The following is a 10490-nucleotide window of genomic DNA, read 5'->3' on the forward strand; positions in this document are numbered from 1 at the left end:
CATCTCTGGGTATACTTGTGTTGACTACTTTCCCACACTTCTGGTTTTGAATTATATTGTCCTGCTTCCTTGTATGGCTAGTAATTTTTTATTATATGCTGGATTTTGTGTATAATCTGTTGTGAGTCTGAATTATTTGGATTTACTTTAAAGAATTTTGAGTTTTGTTCTGATAGGCAGTTAATTTAGTAGCAGTTAAGCATCAGCCATTATGCTTCAATAACAAATAAGAACAGTGGGTTTTAGTTAGAGCATGAGTTAAGTGGCCTTGTCTACTTCTGGTTTATAACTGTTGGGGTTTATAGTTGAGGAAAAGGGCTCGCTAACACTCCCCATTCATTTTTAGTTTCTTTCAGTAAACTTCCTTTAACAAACAGATAAATTGCTATAATGGAAAGAATTTTGGCTTGGAACATAAGAGATATGGATTCTACTCTTAGTGCAATCACTGATGGTTCCATGATCTGACAAATTGGATCTGATTGCTCCAAATTTCAGTTTCCTCACATCTAAATTAAGGAATTGGGTTGTATCATTTCTAATGTTCTTACAGTTATAAGATTCAATAGAATATTAGAGCATGACATATACTTACCTCTATGAAGAAAGTCATAAAAGTTGAAGGGAATTAGCACTGTGTTTCTTGTAAGGTTTCTGTTCTAATTTCAATGTTGTGGGATGGGGAACGAAGCAATTCTTGGACATCAGCAGGGTGACTGGGAATTCAACTTAATTCTGACACTATCTGCCAAGAGATAGCATTGGATTCTACAGATTAAAGAAAAGCTCAGTCCTACAAGACTGCCCCCCCACCCCCCACTTCAGATACCAGTGAAAAGTCCTAGGCAGTTACCTGTGCTTTTGACTGACCAGCTACAGATTGGAGGTTCCAACAACCTCCCCCTTGGGTTCAATTAATTTGCTAGAATGGCTCACAAAACACAGGGAAACACTTACCTTTACTAGTTCATTAATTGATATGGTAAAGAATATGAATCAACAGCCAGATGAAGAGATAGAGGGTGAGGTCCTGAACAAAGGAACTTCTGTCCTTGTGGAGCTTGGGGACCAGATTTGTAGCACATGGAAGCGTTCTGGTTCCCCAAATGTGGAAGATCTCCAAAAAAAAGGACCAAAAACCTGTCCTTTTGGGTTTTTATGGAAGCTTCAATACATAGTCATTAGCCATTAGTTGATTCAAATTCCAGACTCCCTTTCTCTCCCCTCCCCAGTGGGGGAAATAGGAGAGTAAGACTGAAAACTCCAACTTGAAAGGTTGGTCCTGCTTGTAATTGTCCTCATATTTGCAGGTGGGGTCTAAAAGTCATGTCATTAACACAACAAAAGATATTTTACTACTCTCAATACTTAGGGAATACCCTGTTTTGGGAACCGTGAGCCAGGAACTGTGGATGAAGACCACATATATATGAGAAATATATTTTGGTCATTTAAATGAACGAATGTATATATATATATATATGTTTTTCTTATAAATCATAATTCCCAGTGTTTTATCCCTGTGAATGAATATGTAAGCCACTGTGATTATAGAAAAGTTGTTTCTTACTGGTGTTCGTGTGTGTGTCTGTGTGTATGTGGGGAGAATAAGCAGCAGTGTGGAATATTAAAGAGTAGTTAGGGATATGTGTAGGAAAGCTGACAACGTGTAATGTTTAATAAAACTATTAGGACAGTAAATCAACATGACCAAGGGGCACTGTGTTAAAATCTATACAATTTACTAAAGTGTTTATTTATTAAAGCTCTGGCTTTCTGTATCTTCCTTTCTCTTTTCAGGAAAGAAACACATTTTAAAAACTGTAAGTTCTCATGGGCGCCTGGGGGCTCAGTTGGTTAAGCAACTGCCTTCAGCTCAGGTCATGATCCTGGAGTCCCAGGATTGAGTTCCACATTGGGCTCCCTGCTCAGCAGGGAGTCAGCTTCTCCCTCTGACTCTCCCCCCTCTCATGTGCTCTCTCTCTCTCTCACTCTCTCTCTCAAATAAATAAATAAAATCTTAAAAAATACCCTCTAAGTTCTTATGGAAGTGAACTGTGTAGCGGTATAAAGGGTTTAAAAATACACTTAAAACCGGGGGAAGAGCAAGATGGCAGAGGAGTAGAACTGGATTTCGTCTGGTCCCAGGAATTCAGCTGGGTAGGGATCAAACCATTCTGAACACCTACGAACTCAACAGGAGATCAAAGAAAAGAATAGCAACAACTCTCTGAACAGAAAACCAACCACTTACTGGAAGGTAGGATGTGTGGAGAAGTGAATCCAAGACGATATTGGGGAGGATAGGCGGTGGGCAAGGGGGCCTCCGTCTGGTAAGTGATAGAGCAGCGGAGCACAAAATTGGAACTTTTAGAAGTCTGCTCCGCTGAGGGACATCACTCTAGTGGCTAAGCAGGGAATGGAACCCTTGTGGGACAGTGTGGTCTCAGGACCCTCGGGGTCACAGAAAGACCAGGGGTGCCCGAGTGTGGCAGAACTCCCAGGTATCTGAGCGGGGAGGCCGGCTGCAGAGACAGAGCAGAGGAGCATGCTTTCAGCTCAGGGTTGCCATAAACTGTGATCCATGGAACAGTCGGGCAACTTCTTCTCCAGCAGGGACCTAACAAGTGGCAGATCCAGGGAGACTCCCCATCCTCCCCCAGGAGGAGCGGCGCGGGAGCGCACCGCAGGGATCTGCTGGGTTTGGAGACTCCACACAAGGTCATGCGCCAGAGATAGAAATGCTTGGTCACAGGCCAGGTGAGCACGGAGTGCAGCCGGAGACTGGGGAGATAGGAGTGGTTGACTGCTTTTCTCTGGGGGCACACTAAGGAGTGGGGCCCCAAGTTCTCGGCTCCTGTGGGGTGGAGATTAGGAGGCTGCCATTTTCACTCTTGTCTTCCAAAGCTGTACGGAGAGCTTGCAGGGAACAAAAGCCACCGAGAGCAAATCCGAGGAGATTACTTAGCCCCGACTGGCAAGGGCAGGGCAATTCCAGCTCTGGCAAAGACATTTGGGTACCACAGCAAAAGGCCCCTCCCCCAGAAGATCAGCAAGAACAGCCAGCCAACACCAAGTTTACAATGAGAATGGCAGAATTCCAGCGCTAGGGGAATACTGCACATACAATTCATGCCTTTTTACAAATGATTCTTTAGTCTTTCAAAGTTAATTTTTTTAACTTTTTAAAAAAAATTTTTCTTTTTCCCTTTTTCAACCAACATCTTATCAATTCCTTTTTTAAAAAACATTTTTATTTTTCATTTTTAGAGTCATATTCTATCCCTTCATAGAAGTTACCCTTCTTTTTGGCATATATATATATATATATATATGTTGTTCTCGCTTTAAAATCTTTGGATACAGTTTCTTCTAACAGATCAAAATATACCCTAAATCTCTAGTGTATGCCTTTGTTCTAGTCTCCTGCCAGATCACATTCTCTCCCTTTTTTTTCTTTTTTTTTTAAATCCTCTTCTTTCTTTTTTCTTTTTCTTTTTTTTTTAATTGGTTAATTTATTAGGCAGAGAGAAAGAAAGAGCACAAGAGCACAAGCTGAGGAAGCAGTAGGCAGAGCGAGAGGGAGAAGCAGCTTCCCCGCTGGGCAGGGAGCCCAATGCAGGGCTCAAACCCAGGACCCTGGCATCATGACCCGAGCTGAAGGCAGACATTTAACTGACTAAGCCACCCAGGTACACCACTTATTTCTTTTTCCAAACAACTTCTTATCTTATCAAATCCTTTTATAAAATCTTTTATAATTTTCATCTTTACAGTCATATTCCATCCCTTCATCATATTAACCCTTATTTTTGTACATATATAAGTTTTCTTTTTCTTTAAAAGTTTGGGAGGCACTTTCCTCTAACAGACCAAAATACATCCAAAATCTAGTGTGTGGCACTGACCTATGCAACAGCCTGATCATGTTTGATCATATTCTGTTTGTTTTGTTCTGTTTTTATTTGTTTTTATATTTTCTTTTTCTTTCCTTTTCTTTTTTCTTTCTTTTGCCCCGGTTTAAGGTCTTTTCTGAGTTGTTTAGAGTATATTTTCTGGAGACATTCTTACCCTTTTATCATTTTGTTCTCTCATTCATCTATTCTCCTCTGGACAAAATGACAAGATGGAAAAAAATCACCTCAACAAAAAGAACAAGAGGCAGTACCAACTTCCAGGGACCTAATCAATATGGACATTAGTACGATGTAGGAACTAGAGTTCAGAATGATGATTTTAATGATACTAGCTGGACTTGAAAAAAAGCATGGAAGTTATTAGAGAAACACTTTCTGGAGAAATAAAAGAACTAAAATCTAACCAAGTCAAAATCAAAAAGTCTATTAATGAGGTGCAATAAAAAATGGAGGCTCTAACTGCTAGGCTAAATGAGGCAGAAGAGAGAATTATGATATAGAAGACCAAATGATGGAAAATAAAGAGGCTGAGTTAAAGAGAGATAAACAACTACTGGATCACAGGGCAGAATTGGAGAGATAAGCGATACCATAAAACGAAACAACATTAGAATAATTGGGATCCCAGAAGAAGAAGAAAGAGAGAGAGGGGCAGAAGGTATATTGGAGCAAATTATAACAGAGAACTTCTGTAATTTGGGGAAGGAAACAGGCAGCAAAACCCAGTAGGTATGGAGAACCCCTCTCAAAATCAATAAAAATAGGTCAACACCCCGACATCTAATAGTAAAACTTACCAGTCTCACAGACAAAGAGAAAGTCCTGAAAGCAGCTCGGGAGAAGAGATATGTAACCTACAATGGTAGAAACATTCGATTGGCAACAGGCCTATCCACAGAGACCTGGCAGGCCAGAAAGGACTGGCATGATATATTCAGAGCACTAAATGAGAAAAATACACAGCCTAGAATACTATATCCAGCTAGGCTGTCATTGATAATAGAAAGAGAGATAAAAAGCTTCGAGAACAAACAAAATCTAAAGGAATTTGCAAACAAGAAGCCAGCCCTACAAGAAATATTGAAAGGGGTCCTCTAAGCAAAGAGAAAGCCTAAAAGCAACATAGACCAGAAAGGAACAGAGACAATATACAGTAACAGTCACCTTATAGGCAATACAATGGCACTAAATTCCTATCTTTCAATAGTTACCCTGAATGCAAATGGGCTAAATGCCCCAATCAAAAGACACAGGCTATCAGATTGGATATAAAAACAAGACCCATCAATATGCTGTCTGCGAGAGACTCATTTTAGACCCAAAGACACACCCAGATTGAAAGTGAGGGGGTGGAAAACCATTTACCATGCTAATGGACACCAAAAGAAAGCTGGGGTGGCAAACCTTATATCAGACAAATTAGATTTTAAGCCAAAGACTGTAATAAGAGTTGAGGAAGGACACTATATCATACTTAAAGTGTCTATCCAACAAGATATAACACTTGTAAATATCTATGCCCCCAATATGGGAGCAGCCAATTATATAAGCCAATGAATAACAAAAGGAAAGAAACGCATCAACAACAATACAGTAATAGTAACATAGGGGACTGTAAAATAAGGGACTTTAACAACCCCTCACTGAAATAGACAGATCCTCTAAGCAAAAGATCAACAAGGAAATAAAGACTTTAAATGACACACTGGACCAAAGGACTTCACAGATATATTCAGAACATTCGATCCCAAAGCAACAGAATACTCATTCTTCTCTAGTGCCTATGGAACATTCTCCAGAATAGATCACATCCTAGGTCACAAATAAAGTCTCAACTGGTATCAAAATGTTGAGATCATTCCCTGCATATTTTCAGACCACAGTGCTTTGAAACTAGAACTCAATCACAAGAGGAAAGTCAGAAAGAACTCAAATACATGGAGGCTAAAGAGCATCCTACTAAAGAATGAATCGGTCAACCAGGAAATTAAAGAAGAATTAAAGAAATTCATGGAAACAAATGAAATTGAAAAAACAACTGCCTAAAATTTTTGGGATACAGCAAAGGCAGTCCTGAGAGGAAAGTATATAGCAATACAAGCCTTTCTCAGGAAACAGGAAAGGTCTCAAATATACAACTTAACCCTACACCTAAAGGAACTGGAGAAAAGACAGCAAAATAAAGCCTAAACCCAGCAGGAGAAGAGAAGTAATAAAGATCAGAGCAGAAATCAATGAAATAGAAACCAAAATAACAGTAGAACAGATCAATGAAACTAGGAGCTGGTTCTTTGAAAGAATTAACAAGATTGATAAACCCCTGGCCAGACTTATCAAAAAGAAAAGAGAACGGACCCAAATCAACAAAATCATGAATGAAAGAGGAGAGATCACAACCAATACCAAAGAAATACAAACAATTATAAGAACATATTTTGAAAAACTCTATTCCAGCAAATTAGGTAACCTGGAAGAAATGGATGCATTCCTAGAGATGTATCAACTACCAAAATGGAACCAGGAAGAAATAGAAAACCTGAACAGACCTATAACCACTAAGGAAATTGAAGCAGTCATCGAAAATCTCCCAACAAACAAAAGCCCAGGGCCAGATGGCTTCCCAGGGGAATTCTACCAAACATTTAAAGAAGAATTAATACCGATTCTCCTGAAACTGTTCCACAAAATAGAAATGGAAGGAAAACTTCCAAACTCATTTTAGGAGGCCAGCATTACCTTGACCCCAAAACCAGACAAAGACCCCATCAAAAAGGAGAATTACAGACCAACATCCTTGATGAACATGGATGCAAAAATTCTCACCAAAATACTAGCCAATAGGATCCAAGAGTACATTAAAAGGATTATTCACCACGACCAAGTGGGATTTATCCCTGGGCTGCAAGATTGGTTCAACATCCGCAAATGAATCAATGTGATACAATACATTAACAAAAGAAAGAACAAGAATCATATGATCCTCTCAATAGATGCAGAAAAAGCATTTCACAAAGTACAGCATCCTTTCTTGATCAAAACTCTTGAGAGTAGAGGGTACACACCTCAATATCATAAAAGCCATCTATGCAAAACCTACAGCGAATATCATTCTTAATGGGGAAAAACAGAGCTTTCCCCCTAAGGTCAGGAACAGGGCAGGGATCACTATCACTACTGGTATTCAGCATAGTATTAGAAGTCCTAGCCACAGCAATCAGACAACAAAAAGAAATCAAAGGCATCCAAATCAGCAATGAAGAAGTCAAACTCTCACTCTTTGCAGATGATATGATACTGTATGTGGAAAACCCAAAAAACTCCACCCCAAAACTGCTAGAACTCATACAGGAATTCAGTGAAGTGGCAGGATATAAAATCAATGCACAGAAATCAGTGGCATTCCTATACACCACCAACAAGACAGAAGAAAGAGAAATTAAGGAGTCGATCCCATTTACAATTGCACCCAAAATGATAAGATACCTAATTATAAATCTAACCAAAGAGGCAAAGGATCTGTACTCAGAAAACTATAAAATACTCATGATAGAAATTGAGGAAGACTCAAAGAAATGGAAAAATATTCCATGCTCGTGGATTGGAAGAGCAAATATTGTGAAGATGTCAATGCTACCTCGAGCAATCTACACATTCAATGCAATCCCCATCAAAATACCATCCACTTTTTTCAAAGAAATGGAACAAATAATCCTAAAATTTGTATGGAACGAGAGAAGACCCAGGAGAGCCAGAGGGATGTTGAAAAATAAAAGCAAAGCAGGCAGTATCACAATTCTGGACTTCCAGCTCTATTACAAAACTGTCATCATCAAGACAGTATGGTACTGGCACAAAAACAGACACATAGATCAATGGAACAGAATAGAGAGCCCAGAAATGGACCCTCAACTCTATGGTCAACTAATCTTCGACAAAGTAGGAAAGAATGTCCAATCGCAAAAAGACAGTCTCTTCAACAAATGGTGTTGGGAAAATTGGACAGCCCCATGGGGAAGAATGAAATTGGAACATTTTCTTACACCATAAACAAAAATAGAGTCACAATGATTGAAAGACCTAAATGTGAGATAGGAGTCCATTAACATCCTAAAGGAGAACACAGGCAGCAACCTCTTCGACCTCAGCCACAGCAACTTCTTCCTAGAAACATCGCCAAAGGCAAGGGAAGCAAGGGCAAAAATGAACTATTGTGACCTCATCAAGATAAAAAGCTTTTGCACAGCAAAAGAAACAGTCAACCAAACCAAAAAATAACCAATAGAATGGGAGAGGATATTTGCAAATGACTTATCAGATAAAGGGTTAGTATCCCAAATCTATAAGGAACTTCTTAAACTCAACACCCAAAGAACAAATGATCCAATCAAGAAATGGGCAGAAGACATGAAGAAACATTTTTCCAAAGAAGACATCAAAATGGCCAACAGACACATGAAAAAATGCTCAGCATCACTCAGCATCAGGGAAATCCAAACAAAACCTCAATGTGATACCACCACACACCAGTCAGAATGGCTAAAATTAAAAAGTCAGGAAACGACAGATGTTGGCGGGGATGCAGAGAAAGGGGAACCCTCCTACACTGTTGGTGGGAATGCAAGCTGGTCCAACCCCTCTGGAAAACAGTATGGAGGTTCCTCAAACTGTTGAAAAGAGAGCTACCATACGACCCAGCAATTGCCCTATTGGGTATTTACCCCAAAGATACAAATGTAGGGATCCGAAGGGGTACGTGCACCCCAATGTTTATAGCAGCAATGTCCACAGTATCCAAACTGTCGAAAGAGCGAAGATGTCCATCGCCAGATGAATGGATAAAGAAGATGTGGTGTATATGTACAATGGAATATTATGTAGTCATCAAAAAGAATGAAATCTTGCCATTTGCAACGACATGGATGGGAATGGAGGGCATTATGCTAAGCGAAATAAGTCAACCAGAGAAAGATATATCATATGACCTCACTGATATGAGGAATTCTTAATCTCAGGAAACAAACGGATGGTTGCTGGAGTGGTGGGGGGGTGGGAGGAATGGGGTGGCTGGGTGATAGACTCTCGGGAGAGTATGTGTTATGATAAGCGCTGTGAATTGTGCAAGACTGTTGAATCTCAGATTTGTACCTCTGAAACAAATAATACATTATATGTTAAAAATAAAAAAAAGAAGAAGAAAATAGCAGGAGGGGAAGAATGAAGGGTGGGAATCGGAGGGGGAGATGAACCATGAGAGACAATGGACTCTGAAGAACAAATTGAGGGTTCTAGAGGGGAGGGTGGTGGGAGGATGGGTTAGCCTGGTGATCGGTATTAAAGAGGTCACGTTCTGCATGAAGCACTGGGTATTATAAGCAAACAATGACTCATGGAACACTGCATCAAAAACTAATGATGTAATGTATGGTGATTAACATAACATAATAAAAAAATAAACTAAAAAAAAGAAAATTAGAAATAAAAAAATACACTTAAAACCCTTTTAGTCATCTTTTTTTTTTTTCTTTTTGCTTTTTGCTTTATGCTGGGTTACCTTTGCCATAAAAATGGTAGATCATGTTGACAATACTGGTGAGTTTAGAAGTGCTATAAGTGAGGTCAGAGGCAGAAGCAGAAGCAGTGTGACTTGAATAGAACACTAGAAGATAAAATATAAAAGAAATGTTCCCTTTGTATCTTGGTGTTTCATTTATGAGTTATTTCCCCCAAGTACTTCCAGTAGACATAACTCTCTGTAACTTTCATATGCAGCCTAGCAGTTAATATAAGCATGTCTTCTTCAGTGTACAGGGGTAGATTTATTGAGCTGATAATATTTGCTCACTCTTCTTTTCAGTGATGATTTATTTAAATTCTCCAACTAATCTAAATTTAATAAGAAAGGAACTTTGCACATTGCTTTATTGAAACTAGATTCATCATCTCTAAAAACACTGCAGCATTCAAGATTAGTGCAAAAGTGGCAATAACTGTTACTGGATTTAATTAAAAACAACAAATCATTTGGTCAGTGGTAATGGATGTTCCACACAACCCATTGGATACATGGGTATTTGAGGAGCCAATATTTTAATCTTAAAACATCTGATTAGACAAGATCATTGAGCTGATGGATATTCGATAAAACAATGGCTTTCCTTTAATGTGGGGACCATAAGGTTTGGCTGGCGAGGGAAAAGATCGAGTTGGTTTATATTCCCTTCAATTTGCCATGTTAGAGGGAAAAAAAATAAAACCAGGATACATTTTCTGGATGAAGGTCAATAATAGAGGGGATTTTCTGGGGAAGCCATTTACTGCTAATTATAGCATGTGCCTTCAGCTCTCTGTGGTGCTATGAAGTTTTTACTGAGCTCTTTCATTCAGGGCAAGCAATGGACTTAAAATTGTTGAGACTTATGTGTAGCTATTCATAGCATGACTATCATTCATCTCTTGCTTGGAATTTTCAGAAGCCACAGGCTCTCAGGCATTCTTCTCTTCTCCTTTTCTCTCTTCTCCCAGCTGGCTTAGGGAGCAGCTTATGACCTGATTATCTTGAGAATTAGCATGAGA

The sequence above is a fragment of the Eumetopias jubatus genome, unplaced genomic scaffold, assembly GCF_037043125.1.
Source record: "Eumetopias jubatus isolate StellerSeaLion01/CBP00866 unplaced genomic scaffold, mEumJub1_p1.0 scaffold_7, whole genome shotgun sequence".
NCBI lineage: Eukaryota > Metazoa > Chordata > Mammalia > Carnivora > Otariidae > Eumetopias > Eumetopias jubatus.